The sequence below is a fragment of the Ovis aries genome, chromosome 15 (assembly GCF_016772045.2).
Source record: "Ovis aries strain OAR_USU_Benz2616 breed Rambouillet chromosome 15, ARS-UI_Ramb_v3.0, whole genome shotgun sequence".
Classification (NCBI taxonomy): domain Eukaryota; kingdom Metazoa; phylum Chordata; class Mammalia; order Artiodactyla; family Bovidae; genus Ovis; species Ovis aries.
The window spans coordinates 68386938-68397537 of NC_056068.1; the positions used below are offsets into that span (position 1 = coordinate 68386938).

The 10600-nt window shown below is 35.8% G+C and overlaps 1 non-coding gene across 1 annotated transcript; it reads left to right on the forward strand.

Moving 5' to 3' along the window:
* The first annotated feature begins 3689 nt into the window (after positions 1–3689).
* LOC114118600 (U6 spliceosomal RNA) lies at positions 3690–3796 on the forward strand. The gene has a single exon (XR_003591839.1). It is a non-coding gene; the product is annotated as a U6 spliceosomal RNA (small nuclear RNA).
* The last annotated feature ends 6804 nt before the right edge of the window (positions 3797–10600 follow it).

The following is a 10600-nucleotide window of genomic DNA, read 5'->3' on the forward strand; positions in this document are numbered from 1 at the left end:
TGAGCCTATGTCCATCCGCCTTGTATTAGGACCCCCTCTCCACTCCGTCCTTTGTTATCTTGGTTCTATCTTCCTAAGCCTGTAGTCCAAATTTGGCAATTTGAACCCAAGTTCTGTTGTACTCTCTCATTATTTATCTGGAGTGTTGCTTCTCCTCCAGTTATCAATACCATAGCACACTGTCGAATTATTATTGTTCCAGCACTTATCATTTTCCATAATTCGTGCTGTTATTAATTTTGCATTTCTTTGTATTTGGCTTTTCTGTCTACATATCAACTTGATGAGTGCAGAAAGCTTCCCTATTGGGTTTACTGCTCTATTTCCAGGGTCAAGGAGAAGATTTCACCTATAATGAATATTAAAAGAAAATGTTGAATGAATGAATAAATATTCTCATGTTCTCTTATTGACCCTCATTTTTATTTCTGTGAGTCTATCAAAGATTATCTACTTTTTACTTCTAATAGAATCTACAGATTTACTCAGTCTAAATTCAATGTATATGATGAATTCCAATTTCCTAAACATAATGACCTTCATATAATATTCCCCCTCATTTAATGCCCTTAAATCTCTTCTTATCAATTTTTAAAATAGAGTTCATGACATGGGCACTAAAGCCAGACTGCTTCTAGTATTCCACAGCTTCCTAGCAGGGGCATTGAACACATTCCTCAGGCTTCTAGCATCTCAGTTTCTCACCTTCTTTCTTGATGTTAGTACTGCCTAAGAAGTTTATTCTGAATATTAAGGGTTCAGTCATCATCATGCTCAGAAAATCACTTGATTCATTATAAATTTATATTAAATGTGAGTATTTTTATTGTAATAAACTCATTCTTATTTCACTTAAAAATTCTCAATAGATTGAGAGAAGATGAGAGAACTTGAGAAATATTTGGATGATTTTCTTTTCCATAGTATGAGTACTTTCCTATGACCCTTCTGCATTTCTCCATTTTAGATAAATATAAAAAACCCCTATGATCAAAATATTATTTTATTTTTACACCAGAATATCTATGGCTTTTAAACATTTGGAACAACAAGCATCTGAATGAAACAGCAATTGGACTTGGCTTAAGGCTCTATAGTCATAGTAGTGTTAGTCCCTCAGTCGTGTCCGACTCTTTGTGACCCCTTGGACTGTAGCCTGCCGGGATTCTCTGTCCATGGAATTTTCCAGGCAAGAATACTGGAGTGGCTTGCCATTCCCTTCTCCAAAGGATCTTCCTAACCCAGGAATTGAACCTGGGCTTCCTGCAAAGCAGGCAGATTCTTTACCGTCTGAGCTATAGGTAAGTCCTTAAGTTTCTATACTTTCAATTGATTATAAGATAAGCTTTATTTCCTCATCTTTGTACCCTTACTCCTCATGTTTAGCTTCTTTATCCATCGTATTTATTTTTCTGGTAAGAGTATCATAAACGTCTTCCCTAAAAACCCAAAGACACCATCTTCCTTTGTTCTATCAGAAGGATAATGAGTATAGACTATTGCGTGAAATCGCTGGAGAGCAAGTAACACTTTTCGCTCTAAGGCCAGGAAAGAAATTATAGGACAAGACGTGGAGAAGGAAATGGCAACCCATTCCAGCTTTCTTGCCTGGAGAATCGCAGGGACGGGGGAGCCTGCCGTCTATGGGGTCGCACAGAGTCGGACACAACTGAAGCGACTTAGCAGCAGCAGCAGCATACTGAAATGCAGAAAAGACTATTACACGTGGAAGGCGGGCACTGATGGCAGAGCCAGCTCGACTATTGTCTGAGAGTTAGGACAGTCAGCATCTGTTCTCAGAAGCCAATGCCTTGGGTTGGGGAGCCTAAGGTAAGCCAAAGTGCAAGAGGAAAGATGGCCCACAAGAGAAACAGTGTTGACAACTTCAAAGCAAAATCAATACATTCAGTAGCAGCATTAAGATCAGAGATAGGACTGAGATCAGTGAATCTTTGCACCATGCTAAATGTAACACTTTATTGACTATAACTCTTATCATTTCTCCTCATACCTATTCTCCATTCTGTTGCAGCCTGTCAGATTGCCAGTTGTCTCTCTTCCCTTCTGCCTAATATTTCCTGAAGTTTTTATTTGTCTTCATTTTCTCCCTCTACTAGAATGCAAAATTTCTGCAACCCAGGCCATAGTCATTTTTTTTTCCTTTATGAAAATTAGCCTTCTCTTGCTCCAGTCATCACCCCTGAAGAAAGGCTACCACATTCACATGTCTGACTTTGATCAAGTCAATTATTTCTAATTGTGTTTGGAATATTGTCAAGAATCTTTTTTTTTTTTTGCACAACAATGAAATAATTCTAATTGTTTCCTCTCATGAAATCATTCTCTGTTTTTCAGCTTCTGCTATATGCTATACTCTTTTGTTTCTTCAAAATCATAATTCCTTGACTCAGTTGCCTCCCCCCCTTTTTTTTCCTCCTTTCTACTAATTGTAAGTCTCATCAAATCTTTTAGTTGCTTTCTCAGATTTATCTTTTGCTTTCCACTGTGCTGTTTCTTGTGCTGTTTTCAAATCTGAAATGTCCTCCCGTCACCTATATCCAACAATTTCAGTTCTTGAAATTTTTATCTATTCTCCATCCTTCTTAAACATATTTCTAACCTACCTCAGAACCATTTTCTCTAATTCCTTTTGACTTGTAATGCGTTATTTACATGTACGGTCTTGTTGTTGTCCAAACAGTGTATGTTGAATACATTTTCTTTGTGGATAGAGCCTTTATATTTGCTTTTTTTTTTTTCTCCTTCTTTTTATATTGATTAAAAGATGTTAAGAGAGTTACAGTACTGAGTGCTAAATCACTTTAGTTATGTCCAACTCCTTGCAACCCCATGGATTATAGCCCACCAGGCTCCACTGTCCATGGAATTCTCCAGGCAAGAATACTGGAGTGGGTAGCCATTCCCTTCTCTGGGGGATCTTCCTGACCCAAGTATTGAGCCTGGGTCTCCTGCACTGCAGGAAATTTCTTTACCATCTGAGCCACTAGGTCAGCCCAGAAATGAGAAAACAGACAAAGATTCACTTAAAGGCAGTAATCTCAGTATAACTGTTTATTTAAATCCATTCATGCAATCAATCATTAGTTAATATAAATGCATCCAGTTAATGATTAATTCATTTATTTTTGAAAAACATATTTATGTTGAGCATGTATTGTGTGTCCTGTGCTGATACTGACACTTTGGGTATTAAGAAAAGAGTGACATAGTCCCTGACCATATGATTTTCAATATCTAGTAAGGAAAACAGTAATTAAAACTGATTTTATACTATTTATCATAATTGATATACAGTTAAAATATGTTCTGTGAATAACAGGAAAAATATTGAAACTTCAAATAAGCATATTATTATACTTTACAAACTTTTTAACATATTCAACCTTTTGATGATCTTTAATTAAAATCATTAGTAAAGACACCATCTCCAATTTTTATCTTAGAAAATATGTACAAACATAGATATAGTTTCTAGCAATAATTGATACCAGTACATATTGTTTTAATATTATATGTTTGTAATATTATCATAGGTGAAGTGAAATAATTAATAGGCTAACTAAAGAGTTAAATCATAAAATTACTATCACATAAACTATTGATAATACTATTTGAAAGCTTTACTTTCTATTTGGATAACTTATCAATGATTAAAAAATTATAAATCAGTGCTCGCTTCGGCAGCACAAATACTAAAATTGGAACGATACAGAGAAGATTAGCATGGCCCCTGCGCAAGGATGACATGCAAATTCGTGAAGTGTTCCATATTTTTTGTCAATATATGGCAAAACCAATACAGTATTGTAAAGTAAAATAAAGTAAAAATAAAAAATAAAATAAAATGAAATGCTCACAACTAGGGAGATTTAAAAAATTATAAATCAGAGACTTGTCTAATCTACTTTCCTATGATTATTTGAGAAGAATTTTGTTATTACTAAGTTTTAAAGCTTTTATTAAACTGCTTATAATACATGTAATAATTGATTTTTCCATTAGAGATATTGCTAATAAATTTTAGAAATTTATGTGATTAAAAACAATATGACTTGAATGTTAAATTATCTTTATCTCTTTCTAAATAACAACACATTATAGTTTCACTTTTCATTTCTGCAAACTAAGATTTTGCATTTTTCTATATACTGACTTTACTATGGAAGCTAAAGGAAATTAAGGCATGTATTATGTTTTAACTGCAACAATGATGCCATTCCAAGAAGTTCTAAATAAATGGACTTGTATCCATTTTTCATTTTTGATAGAACCAATTTGCAGAACATTTTCTCCTATCATTTATCTTTTTAGACTCATATTCTTTTTTTTTTTAATTGTTTAATCTTACAATTTCACGTTACTTTCTGAAGCTTTATCCTCTTAAAAAGTTTCAGTAAAAAAGTCCTCTGGCTTATTTCTATTTATCATGTATGGGTAAATACATTGATGAGTAATGCTAAATTAAACAAATGAAATCTTTTGATCTTCATCAGCTTTTTCATGTTAAAGTTTTAAGTTGTTTACTCCCATCTGACTGTGACCCCATACATTGTAGCCCACCAGGCTCCTCTGCCCATGGAATTCTCTAGGCAAAAACAGTGGAGTGGGTTGCCATTTTATTTTCCAAGGGATCTTCCCCACCAAGGGATCAAACCCAGGTCTCCTGCATTGCAGGCAGTTTCTTTACCATCTGAGCCAAATAGCCTTGGCAATTTTCATGGTAAATCTTAGGCTAAAGAAAGTGAAATGAATCCTATACAAAAACTATTTATATAATATTTCATTAAGGATGAAAAAGTAAAGATTTGTTAAGAAAATAGCTCATCATAAACAAAGAAATTACTTAGAAAAATACTCAGAATAAAAGTTACTTTATTGGACATCTAAATATAAACTATTTAAGCTAAAAGTGATTTACCCTGGTTCTCTTGGATGTTTTATATTGAATTTAACTACTATCATTCCTTATCTTCAAATTTGTCTCTTTTTCTTCTTCATTAATTAATAGAGATTAGTTAGATTATAAGGTTATGAACTTGAAGTAGTGTTCTTCACCTCAAGTCCAAGTTTCTGTTATTCAACAAATCCTGGTGATATTGAGTTTCATTTTATTCATTGGTGAACATATTACACTCACCAACAGAGACCATCTAACTAGTATTATCCTTATATCTCAGAATGGTTTGCAGAAATACCATAAAGATCTTCCTTTGAGCAAAAGTTCACAGAAGTTAAGTGTACTCTGAATCCATTAGTAGCCATGGAGTTTGTTTTCTAAAACATCAGATGAACTTATTATGTGCCAGTTTAACTTTTGGCATGTTCCACAGATCAGTAGGACAGTAAATTCCCACTTTATTCTTAAAAGTGAGAATCCAACAGAGCAAAAGTGTTTTGGTAAATGTCATTTAATTATATCGTCAAAGAGATGAAATACTCCTTTAGCAATGAATACTATTATCTGAAAGCTACTTTATGTTCAATTTTGATATAAGAAAAATAGAAGTTGATGCAATATCACTATTAAAAAACTAACATAAGAATGTTAGAATTTCACACACAAATGAATATCTTTTTTCTACACGTTTCATTTTCATTTGGAGTTGCTATTTCCTTGAACAGGTGCTTGTCAAGAAAAGAAAATGATTTAAATGGATATTTTGCAATTTAAAACAAATTTAATTGCATTCTCATTGCAGTAGTTTTATGAATGCTGTATATATTACCGTAAAAGATAAAATATAATTGAACACAGAAAAAAGTCTTTATGACTAAATTATAACTAGAAAATTGGCATACAATTATGTTAAAACAAAATTAAAACATTGAGAAAATTTTTTTTTACCCTCCACGCCTTGAAATTCATAATTTTAACTGAAAGTAAAATATCCTTTACTTCAGAGAATCTTCCGCTACTTAATTTGCAGTCAATTTCACTAGAAAAATGTAAAGAACAAGCAACTAGAAGGAAGAGTTTAAGAAAGTACCTAATCTCACATGATGTGTCAACCGAATCGCTTTCAGCATTACAGTAAATCATCCTTTGGAGGAAAGATACTTGATGATATCTTTCGAAATGATTAAGCTTCATGTCTGACTATCTGTAACCCCAAGGACTACAGCATACCAAGCCTCCCTGTTCCTTACCATGTCCTGAAGTTTGCACAAGTTCATGCCCATTGTATCGGTGATGCCATCCAGCCATCTCATGCTCTGATGCCCTCTTCTCCTTCTGTCCTCATCTTTCCAGCATTAGGGACTTTTCCAGTGAGTCAGCTGTGGTCATGTATGGCTGTGAGAGCTGAATTTTAGAGAAGGCAGAGTGCCAAAGAATTGATGCCTTCAAACTTTGATGCTAGAGAAGACCCCTGAGAGTCCCTTGGACAGCAAGCAGATCAAACTAGTCCATATATATATATATATATATATATATATATATATATATAACTAGTCTATATATACATATAGATAGGTAGATAGATACATAGATAGATATGCTTCCCAGGTGGCGCTAATGGTAAAGGAACTACCTGCCAATTCAGAAGACATAAGAGAAGCTGGTTCAATCCCTGGGTCAGAAAGATCACCTGAAGGAGGGCATGGCAATCCACTCCAGTATTATTGCCTGGAGAATCCCATAGACAGGAGCCTGCTGGGCTACAGTCTACAGGGTCACACAGAGAGTCAGACACGATTGATGTGACTTAGCACACCTGCACCCATAGGTATATATTCACATACATACACACACACATACGTATATATGCATATGTATAAATATATGTATATATGAGAAGTGGAAGCAGTGACAAATTTTATTTTCTTGGGCTCCAAAATTACTGTGAACAGTGACTGCAACCATGAAATTAAAAGACATTCCTTGGAAAGAAAGCTATAACAAACCTAGCGAGCATATTAAAAATCAGAGACATCATTGTGCCAACAAAGGTCGATATAGTCAAAGCTATGGTTTTTCCAGTAGTCATGTACAGATGTGAGAGTTGGACCATAATGAAGGCTGAGTGCCAAAAAATTGACACTTTCCAACTGTGATTTTGGAGAAGACTCTTGAGAATCCCTTAGACTGCAAGAAGATCAGACCAGTCAATCCTAAAGGAAATCAGCCTTTGATATTCATTGGAAGGACTGATGCTGAGGCTGAAATGCCAATACTTTGGCAACCTGATATGAAGAGCCAACTTACTGAAAAAGACCTTGATGCTGGGACAGGTAAAAGGCAAAAGAATAAGGGGGCAGCAAATGATGAGATGGTTAGATCGCATAACCAACTCAATGGACATAAATTTGAGCAAACTCTGGGAGATACTGAAGGAAAGGGAAACTTGGCATGGTGCAGTTCATGGGGTTACAAAGAGTTGTATGTGACTTAGGGACTGAACAGTGAAAATATCACTGGTGTTAGTGATATGGGAATTTCATTAAAGTAATTCATTACATGTAAATGGCTTGCAACAAAGTGATACATTTCAATTATCACATCATGGTCATTATTACTTAACTCTCAAAATAACTCGGCAGTAATTATCATTATTTTTTTCATTTTATAAATGATAAAGCTGAAGATTAGCGATTAAGACCCTATCCACAACTCCATAGCTAGTAATTGGCAGAACTGAATGTCAAACCCATATTCATCAAAAAGATTCCTTTATGTTCTTTAAATTCCTCATGACTAATGATCTTGTCCTTCATGCCACCTTAGCCATAATATGAACTTAGCCATAATTATATTCATATTATGTATCTTAAAAATGGCACCTTAATAATAGTGAATGGCACCTCCTCTACAAGCAAGATTCCAAATTCCTCACTCTGACACCACCTTCTGATTTCCTGTTCTTCTCTTCTATTACTAAAAATGATTTGAAACCACCATATTTAAGAAAGTATACAGCCAATACTGGGCTTCCCTGGTAGCTCAGCTGGTAAAGAATCCACCTGCAATGCAGGAAACCCCAGTTTGATTCCTGGGTCAGGAAAATCCCCTGGAGAAAGGATAGGCTACTCACTCTAGTATTCTTAGGCTTCCCTGGTGGCTCAGATGGTAAAGAATTTGTCTGCAGCGTGGGAGACTTGGATTTGATCCCTGGGTTGGGATGAGCCCCTGCAGGAAGATATGGCAATCCACTCCAGTATTCTTGCCTGAAGAATCTCCATGGACAGAGGAGCCTGGTGGGCTATACAATCCATGGGGTTGCAAAGAGTGGAACATGATTGAGCAGCTAAACCCAGCACAGCAAAGCAGAGAAAATATTGTAAACTTTCCCTGTCCATTAGCAGTTTCATGGCCTCAGCTCTCTTCTGCACCCACTTATAATTCACATACAACTTTCTCCTTCAGTTATACGCAGCCTCACTAAGTTTAAGCTGTCTTTTTAACTTGAGTCGTTGCTACTATAAGCATGCAACATACTTGTGTTTACCCATCATCCTTTAAGTGTGTTTCCTTACATTTGAATTCTCCCCTCAATGATTCCTGACATTCTTAGTTTCCTTAGTTAGTCAGTTCTTCCACACTCTAGAGGTGATCAGTTCGTACTTTGTTTACTCCTCAAACATCCAAAGCTACCTGCCATTTCCATCTTCCCTGTTCTTAGCTGTTGATGTTGATTATTGAAAATATGAACAATTGGAAGGGATGTCCCACGTGCCTTCAGAAATAACTAGCTCACCTCCCTGCATCTGAATGTGTGTCCCATGCCTCACCTCCTGATTCTATGGCTGCTTCCTCCTCTCTTCCCTCCATTCACTCCAAGACTTTATTTTTTAAATGGTTGATTGTTTCTCTTATGTTAACTTTTTTTTTTCCATTCCTACTGGGCCATATCTATCATCACACTATTAATTTCTGTACTATAAAAATACTCATTTAACCTCACATCACCATCCAGTTACTACTACCTGACTCTTTCCCTGTCTACAGTCTGACTTCTAGAGGTTTGAAATCTGCTTGCACACCCCCAGGTCAATCTTGAAAACACTATGATCTGATTCTTATTCCCAGCATTCTACTAGAATCACTTTTTAAAGAGTTACTGATATCTCCATGTTAGTGTATTTAAGGTTTGTTTCAGTCTTATTTTTCTAAATTCTCATCCACACTTGTAAGACCTGATCATTTTCTCTTATGATAGTCTCTCTTCCTTGAATCCTTGGTTCTCTTCCTACCTCTCTGGCTGGTCTTTCTCAGCCTGCTTTCTTGGTTCAACTACCTAGACAGCCAGAGAGCTCATTCTTCAGAATTTTTTTTTTCCATGTATCAGTTCTTGCCGAGATAGTCTGATCCATTCTGCTAACTGTCTTTAATGATTATGCTGACAACTCCCATTTTACATCTACAGTCTTCTTTATGCTGACCTACAGAAAAATATATTTGGCTGACCTGATCCTGTATTTAGATATCCACCTTGAACCTGTGAATGTGACTTTATTTGGAAATAAAATTTTGCAGATGTATTTAGATAAGATAAAATGAGGTTATACTGAATTGGGGTTGGGTCAAAACTCAGTGTAAATGATGCTCTTATAAGAGGGAAATTTGAGTACAGAAACACAGACTCTCAGGACAGCAAATCATGTGAAGAGGGGCCAGAGACTGGGTTGGAATGATGTGTTTTCAAGCCCAGGAATGCCAAGGATTGCCAGGAAACCACCAGCAAATAGGAAAGGCAAGGAAGATATTTTCCTAGAGTCTTTAGAGGAAATATGGCCTCATTAACACCTTGGTAGAAGACTTTAAGCCTCCAACATTGAGGAAATACATTTTCTGTTGTTTTAAGCCTTTCAATTTGTAGTAGTTATTATGGCAGTTCTAGTAAAGTAATTGTATCTATAATCTCAATTCACTTCAGTTCAGTTCAGTCGCTCAGTCTTGTCCAACTCTTTGCGACCCCATGAATCACAGCACACCAGGCCTCCCTGTCCATCACCAACTCCTGGAATTCACTCAGACTCATGTCCATCGAGTCCGTGATGCCATCCAGCCATCTCATCCTCGGTCTTCCGCTTCTCCTGCCCCCAATCCCTCTCAGCATCAGAGTCTTTTCCAATGAGTCAACTCTTCTCATGACATAGCCAAAGTACTGGAGTTTCAGCTAGATATAGATAAATAATTATATACACATGTATAAACTAGCTATATGGATAGATGCATACATGCTAAATCACTTCAGCCATGTCTAATTCTGTGCAACCCTATGGACAGCAGCCTACCAGGCTCCTCCATCCATAGGATTATCTAGGCAAGAATACTGGAGAGGGTTGCATTAAATAGTCTCCTATATATCTCAAGTTTAACCTTCTGTGACTTTTTTGAACATTATTTTTTTAATTGTTAATAATGCTGATTAGCAATAGCAGTTAATAGTTAATATATATTAAACATACCAAGTGGTTTGTTAAGTACTTTTACACATGAATGTTATTTAAAGGTAACATTATCAGGTAGGGAAGAAGCTATTTTTTTCACTTTTCAATCAACCAAATTGAGACTTAAAGTATTTAAAGTAATTTCAGAAAATCAGCAAGAGGCAGAGCACGGACTCATATTCTGGTCTCT